Source organism: Astatotilapia calliptera, chromosome 16, assembly GCF_900246225.1.
Source record: "Astatotilapia calliptera chromosome 16, fAstCal1.2, whole genome shotgun sequence".
NCBI lineage: Eukaryota > Metazoa > Chordata > Actinopteri > Cichliformes > Cichlidae > Astatotilapia > Astatotilapia calliptera.
Genome location: NC_039317.1, coordinates 20339352 through 20349809, shown reverse-complemented (window position 1 = coordinate 20349809; position 10458 = coordinate 20339352).

Below are 10458 nucleotides of genomic sequence, written 5' to 3'. Positions count from 1 at the left end.
CCAGATTTGCTTAAATCTGCTGAAGTAATGTAGTTAGATTATATGGATTTGGGGTGTATACTGCATAATACAAATTCAATTACATGTACAGTATGTTCAGGCAAGAGGCAAATTATGTGTAGTCATTTCTCTCTTTCTTATAAGGCGGATCAGGTCTATCTTTATCCAAGCATCAAAATGAAAACTTACATCTTCCATTTAGCAACAGAAGATAAGGTTTTTCTTTGTCTGACTGTATGATTAAGTGAAATACATGGCCTTCAGATGTAAAAAGATTAGTGACACAACTGTTAGCTTTACTGCCAGCGGCAGTTTTAGGAGATAATCATTACTCTGGGTTTTCCTGAGGCATTCCTGTTTTTATTTCAAAGGCACTGATTGCACTTCGGAACGTTTATCTACCTGATGATGTGTATTCATTCACACAAAGTTAACATTATCCCTGGTTTGTCATCTATGTAATTTATTGAAACTAACCCATGTGGACAAAACCAGCTTTAAGGCAAACACACAACGAAGAGGACAAATTTAGTCCATTCTTTCACAGTTCTAAAGACCAAATTCAAAATTAATGAAGCAGATCTCTGATTTTTAGTCATTGTAAAAATGTCATTAATGTTATTATTCAGTCACCTCTGTGGTTCTGAATTTATATTATCGTCCCTTCATCTGTTGAATCTTGATAGTATGCATTTCCATTTTCGCCACACATCGTGGGACACTGAGAGCTGAGAGAGGGACACCCGGGATGCTCTGTATGGGAAAGGCATTAGTGAGATCAGTGCACTGCACAGGGTTTTCTTTTCTGTCTTTTATTCTACCCATGTAATCCAGAAATTTCTCTTTAACATGCTTTTGTTTGAATTCAATTTTGTTTGTCACAGTATTTGAAGTGGAAGCATTCACACTCCTTTACTTGTTGCATGCTTTCCCTTTCACACTTTTAGCACATAGTGGTAAATTGTAGAATGCACAATCTATATGATTAATGAAACTAGCATTTGGTGCTGTAAGAAAAATTTAGGAAAAGTATTTTTAAAAGCTATATAATCTCTTAAAACACTATTTAGTCACACATGTATTAAGACAGTAGCTTACACAAAAGTAATTTTTGAAAACATTTTCTGTATGAGAAGTGTTATGTGCTTAACATAACAATCCAAAAGCTGAAACCTTTAGAAACTCCAAGTACAGCTGTTCAACACAACCTACTGCATCACCTTTAAACATCATTACTCGTCTGGCTCTCTACATGTCTCTTTATTACTTTACAGCTCACCATAGTTACCATCGGGACACTGTGTGGAGAACATCTAGTCCAAATGGCCTTATAAATTTGAATGAGGTAAATACTTATAGGTCAGGTGTTTGTTAAATGTTTCTCTTTTTGTTGAGTATGCATTTTTATCTTCTTTTTTTTTTATGTTTTCCAGGTTCTCCATCCTTTGTAAGTAGCGAGGTCACATTAATTTTAACTGTGAAGTGATGCACATTAGAAGAACTGAAAAGATTTTTTTCTTACAAATAAAGTATTTTTTAATATAAAAGGAAAAAAAATTATATCATCGGTGGAACTTCTTTGTAAGACACTTCACGGTGTCAAATGGACAATATTAGAAATGGATTATAGACTTTGTGCTAACAAAATTCTGGAATATACTCGGATATGCTGTAGGTACTTTAGCTTTACTAAATAGCCCAAATCATTTTGTGACTCTGTAAGATGACCCCTTGAGCCAGTTTTTCACACTTTCAGGGTAAATCTCATTAAATCTTCTAAATATTAATTAATAAATTCTGCTCAGACAGGTGCAAAATTATTTGGAAGTTTGGTTGTTTTACTTCATTTGAAACATACATCGTCACCTTTTGAACAAATGAAAAAAAAAAAGTTGTGTTTGTAACCTCAGAGAACAAGCATACAAGAAGATCTGCATTTGCAAAGTATGACTGATACTAACTGAAATTTGACATTTGGCACAATTTGCAATTTACATGTAAGTAGTGCTTACACTTTATCTTTGTCAAAAAGGGCCCTGTGCAGCCAAAAACAGACCTGCATTAACTATCATTCTGAGTTCTCACGAGAAGCATTTGGGGTTTTAAGCTGTACGTTAAATGTAATAAATGAAATATCTTTGTAATACGTAGGCGTGCAGATGTGCAATACATGCATTTATTCTGATTTGTTCTGACTCAAACATAACAAAATATCAGCAATGGGTAAAACACGAATATGTTCACATACCATTATAATTTAAGGGATCATTTAGAAGTCCCTGCACTATCCAGTTTCCAATGAGTGGTATTTAACTTTGACAATGATTAAAATATTCAGGAGTGCCAGAAATCTACATTAAACACTTTAAATTTGAGGACTAATTCCTTTGGCAGTGCTAAAACGGCGCTATCCTAACCTCAGCTTGCTTATTTCAACTCAACAACTGCTTCATACAGCAGATGTGAGCATGAGAAACAACCTGCTGTGGAAAAAAACACAAACAAAAAGCATTAAATTATTAATTTTGTGGCTCTCCAACACCTATAGAAAAGGTAAAGAGTACCCATAGATACTTGATTGGATAGAAAAACCCACATTTTGTTTGTTACAATCTCATAATCTGCACATCTCAGAAGGTAAATTTAACAGCATAAAGTCATGAATTTGTCATCTGCCATAAAAATGCTGACCAGGCGTACAATTTTCAAAGTTCTGTATCAAGTTATTTTTGGTGTGTACAATACAGAGCTGGAAGGGAACAGCGCCCTATACATGAAACAGCTTTGTAGCCATACATAACTCTTGATATAGCAGCACCAAGAACACAGTACGTTGTACATTAATTGACGTGAACATCTCTATTTCCATGTTTTAAATAACACACAGTAGCCAAAAATTTCAAAAGCAGAAAGTCATTCCCATTTATTGTCATAGTTAACATTCACAATACGTTGTATTTCTCATCATGTTCTTTGCTCAAACCTGCAGCCTTTGGGTCCATTTAACTTTCAGGTAAATAGTACTTTGAGAAACTAAAAACAAACTATTATAGACTAGACCTCCGTCAGTTACACTGAGGGACACACAAACATGTATTGGCAAAGATTATAGCCAGTAAATTTTTATTGCCATATTTCAGCCGTTGCAGAAATATGAGAGCAATTACTCCACCACCATGTGAATTGACCACCTCTGCAATCCATTACACATAAATGTGTTGTGATCCCTGTGTTCAACAGCCTGTTATGGACAGAGATGCATTCCTTTCCTTCTAGTGTGCAGACATGTCTGAGGTCATGGCCATTTTGTCCATATCCCATTTCTTGGTGTATCTTTAGCAAGCAAAGCAAACCATGTGCTGTAGCTCAGATTGAAGCCTTTCTCTGTTCTTGGTATATATGGGTCAAAGAGGAATCTTTTGAAAAACAGGAAGATAGGAAAACTGCCCAGCACTAAATGAAAGGGGTTTACAAAGCGGGAACTATTCTCTTAAATGTCTGACCAGAGCGAACTGATAGTCAGAAGAAATACTCTAAGTGCAAATATTGCTACACCTGCTACATCACTTTTGTACCTTCATACACACAGAAGCATCTGGAAGGCAATACTGGACTGAGATTCAATTAACTTGTGTTATAATAAGGGGCAAAGACTGGGAGTTAGCAGTACACAACTAAGGTCCAGAGGTATGATTGACGTTCGCCTTCATTCAACCTCAGCGTGAAAGGAAGCGCTAAGTAAACAAATAGCATGCAATCAAAACATTTTCTGTGTATCAAATTGCCCAAAAAAACCCAAAGATTTTTTGGAAACATGAAATGATGTTTGCACAGGATTATAAGGTACCGTTGCTGTCTGCAAGATCAGAGCTGGAATGTGTATGCATTGTGGTTTGTTGATGAATTGAATAAGTCTGCGAGCTGTGCTGTAAATCTTTGAGTTGAAGGACGAACAGTATCTCATAAGAGTACTGGCCGCTATCTGAGGGAAGAGAAAGCCTCTAGGCGATGATAGAGAGGTAGAGGGGGCAGTCGAGGGGACAACTGGTAATTTCAACAGTATCTTATTTTGAATATATTTCTTTATGGGGAAAAAACATTGCCCCTGTTGTCTTCTCTTATGGCTTATTATTTGCTTTTAAAATCAAAATCTGGTGAGGTATAGTGAGAAATTATGATGGCCTGTCATAGAATATAACCCAGTGAATTGCTGCTGATTTACTGTATTGTTGATCATTTTTGTTACAATAAATAGTGTAATTTACTCAGGCAACAGTAAATGCTTACTTATCCAACTAATTACATCAAATAACAATTTTCATAGTTGCAGATGAAAACAAGCTTTTAGTTCCGGGCTTTCCGAGGGTCGTGCTAAGACCCCGACTACTTAGTTGCAACCCTTGCTAAATGACTGACAGTGTCAAATCCTGTCTTGAAGTTTTTATGTTTCACTTCACTGCACATATGTCAGAGAATATTTTGATCTTAACACCACTGCTAAGAGGAAACACTTTGCACACAGCATAATGAAAACTTTTAACAAAGCATCACTTGAACAGTAATTCCAGTGAAATTTCAGTCAATAATATTATGACAGCATTGCTTTCACTACTAAAAGGGTAGTAAAAAGTAAAAGGCAGCCACTAAGTGTGTAAAATAGATTCAAACACTATACCTCCATGACTTTAGCTTTAACAATAAAGCTGTCAGTCAGGTAGTGCAGGTATGCAGTGTAGGTCATAGCTAATCAGTGGGTCTGTGTTACATATATCAGTGCTACTTTAATTGTCCCAAATTGCTGTAGAGCTTATGGGAGAGCACCTACCCCAGGAAGTATTGATCAGCTTTAAAGTGGTGATTAGTCAGCAAAGTCTCAGCGCTGCAGACTAAAGGAATGGCATCACCAATTTAAATAGCATGACTCCTATTTAAGGTTTTATTGGAATTTATTTAATCTATAGTCAGTTACATCTTCATTTTATTTGTTTGTCCCTGTACAGCTTTTTCCCATATTTTAGCTTGAATTCCAAGAATTAAATATGATATATCTACTGAATCAATTCTCCAATACCATCTGGCCACTGTTGCTAATTTTAATCAGAAGTCACATTTATATTTACATGTATCATTTTAATGCCACTGACATTTTACAGATTGTTTTCATTTTGTTTCCAGTTAGACTTTGATCTTGTGAAAATATTTTTATTTTTGTCTGCTTTATTTGCCTGTTCTTTAATAAATATTATTTGAAATTAATACAGACACTAAATGAGTGTACTTGCATCTCATTATTATGATAGTAAACATTGATGGCATTATCATAAGTGTCTGCCTGTACTGATTAATAACATTTTCTTCACAGTACTACTATTGTACTCTCTGGAAAATAAGTAAATGTATAGAATAAATTATTTGGGAGTTTATCTAATAAATTTGAAATTTATTAGATTATGTACTTGGACACTTTCTGCCCTCTTGTGGTGGTATTTTGTAGAAAAAGGACTCAAATCTTCATCAGTTAGAAGATCTGAGCTACTAAAAATTAAATAACTAGCAGTATTTCTACACATGAGTATGAATGTATATATATATATATTAGATGTATGAAAAATATAAAGAATTGAATAATTTTTTATCATGGAGTTTATATTTGTAAAAGGGGAATAAATACTGATGCATTACATAAAATCCATTTATAAATCCTATAGGCAGCTCTCTGTTTTATAGCACATGCACTGTTGTCCATTTAGTGTCAGTTTAATTTTTAGGTTCTTGTTTTGTCAAATTTGTGGTACACAACCCTGACTGTAAAACAAAAGATTTTAATAAAGACATCAAAGAAAAAGTATGAGCAGAATAGATTACCATAATTTAAAATCAACAACATGATATAGTAACACCAATCTTCCCTGACTCTGAGCCAGATTAAACAGAGAGTGAATCTGCTCACAAATGCCCAGCAAAAGGTCAGCACGGTATTGAATTTTTCAAAATACCTCCTGGCATTGCAAATATTTTTGACCACTGCGTAATACTTTGGGGAAGGATGAATCCCCACTCCTCCATGCCCCCATCTCTCCCTCTCTCTTACACACTCACACACTCACGCACATACACACGGATACCGCTACACAACGGCTGCCAGTCTGCACAGAAAAACACCGCTCTGGGTTATTCATCGATTGACCATTCAAATCCCAACATATGCTGCTCTGCCTCTATTCCACTGTGTTCTCAGAAATGGACGATTTCCTAATTCTTCCACAAGGCTTCCTACTCTGTTCAGGAGTCTCTCACACACCATGTAAATGAGAAAATGTAGGAAGGAATTTAAATTGATCCAGTACGTGTGCAAATGCGCTGGTGAATGTGTAAATGTGTATCTGTGTGTAGCACGGTGAACATTTTGGCCTATTTTGCAGAAAAAAATACTAGTACAATATATCATCCTAATTTGTGCCCTTGGAGTAAATTGTCCCGTGATATATATCACATGAATGGAATGAATGGAATGATAGCTAAAATAAGAAAGGGAACCTGAGAGTTTCGGTGTACTTTTTCAGTGTACAAAAATATTCACCCCAAGTGCTGCACGGTCAAGCATATCAGCTGTACTTTGCTTTTCATGTCTTTCTAGCTTTAGTCCAAAATGTTTTCCTCTCCAAGACCCCCTCCTGGTTTTACCCCTGTCGTTTTCCTTTTCTTACCCATCCTTTTGATCACCTAAAACATCAGCCCATCACCACCAGAAGCTGTGGTTTATGTCTCCCTGCTGTCCAAAGCTTGCTGTCTGCCTTCCAGTGAGAGCTCCTCCCTGCTGAGCAGCTGCCCGTTTGCCAAACTCAAGAGTTTGTGGGAAAAGTGAGCAGGTTTTACATGGAGGACTGCCTTAATGTTGTTCAGTTGGTGGGAAGCCACACAGGGCGCTGCACTTCAGATTCTCTGTTTGTTCAACTGTGCAGGGCCAAACTCAGTCCCGCTCTCCCTCCTGCTCTCCACCTCACTCCCTGTTCACGAGCACTTTGTTCTGTCCCGTTGTACGTTAATCACAAAGAGATTAATGTAGATTAATGAGATCTGGATAAAACAGCCAGAATGAAATGTTTCATGTCGTGATATATGATGGGATGTGTAGAGACACGAAACATTTTCATCTAAGTAAATGTTTCACATTTGGTGTACTTGGATAAGAAATACTTTTCATGTAAATACTTGACTTGCTGCATTGTTTCTGTTTTCTCTGAGCAGTAGAGGTATGCCTTTCAACTGGGGATTAGGAGGGGATGTGGCCTCTATAGGACTCCCTCAGAGCAAAGCCAGTCCTCCCATGTTAATTTCTCAAGGTCAAGAAGAACCTCTGCAATGTTTCAGCTTTGAAGGTGAACTGCATATACAATAACAGGAACCCTGCTGTATAGGAAAACAACAACAACAAAAAATGATTCAATACCACTATGTTCTTGTTTTTAAAGATCAAAAAGGCCACATTCAGAGGCGTTTCAGGCCTAAAAAGAAAGAAAAAAAAGATTTGTCTGCTGAATGCGAGTTCATATAGGACTTGGTGCTAAATGAAACTTCTGGCTTTGACATAATAAAAGTGGTAACTTTACTGTGCCGCAACATCTCTGTTCCGTTATGAAGAAGCATTAATATGACAATTTACCACACTGTTATTTTTCAGGAACAGAGCAATACACTGTCTATGTATAACTGGGCTACTTTACATTGTAATAAGGCAACAAAATTCAACACATTAAAGCACACTGTGTTCCCTTATGTATTTAAAAATAGGGCTTAGGAAAAAGCTACATAGTATGTGTCCCGCCTTTTGAGATTTAATGACTATCCTGTGACTCCACAGAGAATTACTGCCAGTAATTGATTATTAAAACTTGAAATTGCCAACCACATCCATTATTTGACAAGTGCATTTGTTATCCTTGTAATTAACAAAGCTTGGCACTTACCGTTTGCCAGTTCCAAGACCCCCAGAAAAATATATCAGAGGTTAGAAAGGCTACTTATAGAGCAAGCACTGTCTGAGCAATTATCTGAGACATAATACATTACCAAAGATGCTCAATACACCAAGAAATTGCGCCTCACACCACGGCACAAACCACACTGTCAAATCTCACAGTCTGTAAGTATAGAAGATGCAAACTGGTATAGCAGCTACTGATTAACAACAAATTTATTCCCATTGTTGTTGCTGTGTTAATGTATACATTTAACAACCCACAAATTATAACTTATAAGTCTTATTAGTCTTAATTACTTGTTTGTTCGTTTTTTAATTAATTATCCAATGTTTGAGTCCAATGTTTGTTTTGTGAAATCATAATTCTAAACAAGAAATAAACAAAATACTGAATGACCTTTCAGACATACAAAGAACAAATACCATCTTAACAACTAATAATAAGTTAATAGAATTTAATCTAAAGCTGGTTACTATTTAAAACCATCTACATGAGCCAGTCTGCATACTCTCTAATAAACATATATAGCTTTATAGTTACCAGTCCTATCTTTTTGCATGACCCCAACAGCTTCTGATTTTATTTAAAATGACAATTATTTTATTTATTTTTACTAAGAATAATTTTCCTCTTCACAACATTAACATACAGAAAGAGCAAAAACACTAGAGACCAAATAACACTCAGTCTAAATATTGTAAATTATTCAATATAAGTAAAACAAGGAGTCCAACATATTTTAATATGTATTTTACCCTGTATCTGTAATAATGCCATATATTTCATAGTTTTTCTTTCAAACTGACCCATAATTATTGCTGCTTAAGTCCACTGTAGCCACCATAGTGCTTCTGGATTTGCTTCTAGCTTTAGATATTTATGATGGGAATTCCTTTTGCAAAAGAACAGTTAAAGCCTCTAACTGTTACGCATCCCTGAAACAAAACTATTTTCATTTCGTTATAGACTCTGCCTGGACTCAAAACCAAGCTGAGATAATGCCCTTTTGTTGATCAAGAGCAAAGCAAACAGCAAGGTCTTCATTTCATTGGAGATAATCAGTAACTGGCTGAAATCAGATAATTGAATCCAGACTTGGGGAATGCAACATGAGGGTCATTTAAGAACAGAGCAAAGTTGACAGTTCTCAAGTACAAAACCTGAAGTCATAAGAGTAAAAGTGCACGCAGGAGTAAATTCAGTGCAGTAGCATGAAGTGTTAGGAACACTGGTGGTTGTCCATGAGGGCCAAGACATGGCAGAGAGGTTTTCTTTACTGGGAGAGATGGTGTATCCACAGGCCGTTTGGGCAGGATAGAGGAGGATGAATTCATTAAAGGAAGCGCAGTCTCTCCCAGCTGCCATCTCTCCCCCTCCAGCCAGACTCCGATCAATGGCAGGAATACATCCAAAACAACATTTAGCACAAGACCTCGGAAGCAGGGGTGCATTTAAGACTTCTCTGTGTGCACTCATCTCCCTTGGATGTGCGCACTGTTTCAAAATGTGCTACTGAAGTAGAACAGGGGAGGTATGGGGGCAATGTGTTTGTATCACAACAGAGAAGATTGTTTAACACAGATGCTTCGAGACAATTTTGTTCTGTTTCATTTACTGCACAGCCGTCGCGATCCCTTATCCTTTGCTAAATTTTTCTAATTCTATTAATCCTTTAAAGTCAATTGTAGGTGACATAATTACCTCAAATACATTACTTGAAACTGATATTAATTCACTAACCACTGGTGTATAAAGGCAGTCAGTGGCATCCAGTCAGTGTAAAATTCATTGAATTATTGCAATATATATCAACATTTCGATATTTCTTCATGCATTTTAGCATTATTAGCAGATTAATGCAATAACAGTTAATGATATTCAATAATTAAAGTGTCTTACTTCTATGTCTTAAGCAACTTTAATTTTACACAACCCCAAATAGCATCTTTATCACAAACTGTATATGTATTATGTAACTAGGATTGCACCTGACCTATTATTTCAAACATAAACTTCCACAAGCAAAAGTAAAATGCTTCTAGTACCATCTAGTGGTTGTAAAAATCAGCCAGTGCTGTTGAGAGAAAATAAATTACATATATATATATATATATATATATATTGCCCCAAAAGTTCAATAATTAATTCCAGACAGTATTAGCCTGATGAGAGCCATATGCAGACTATATAGTGTGGCTAAATTTAACTCTGAGCTGGATTCCATTAGAAAATCACGATGTACGTTGGCACAATAAAAATCTTTCTGACCAGAGCAGCACCCCTCTGTGTGCTGATGAGTCGGCTCAGGAGGAATCTTATACTTTGCTCAAGTTTAACTGCATTTATATGATAACCCTGTATGCCCTATATTACTCAAAAAGACAATAATATATTGTTCCAGTGTACTGTCATATGTTACTGCTATTTAAAGAAAGGGTGAGTTTGTTAGCATAGTGGTTCCTGCACACAATACCAG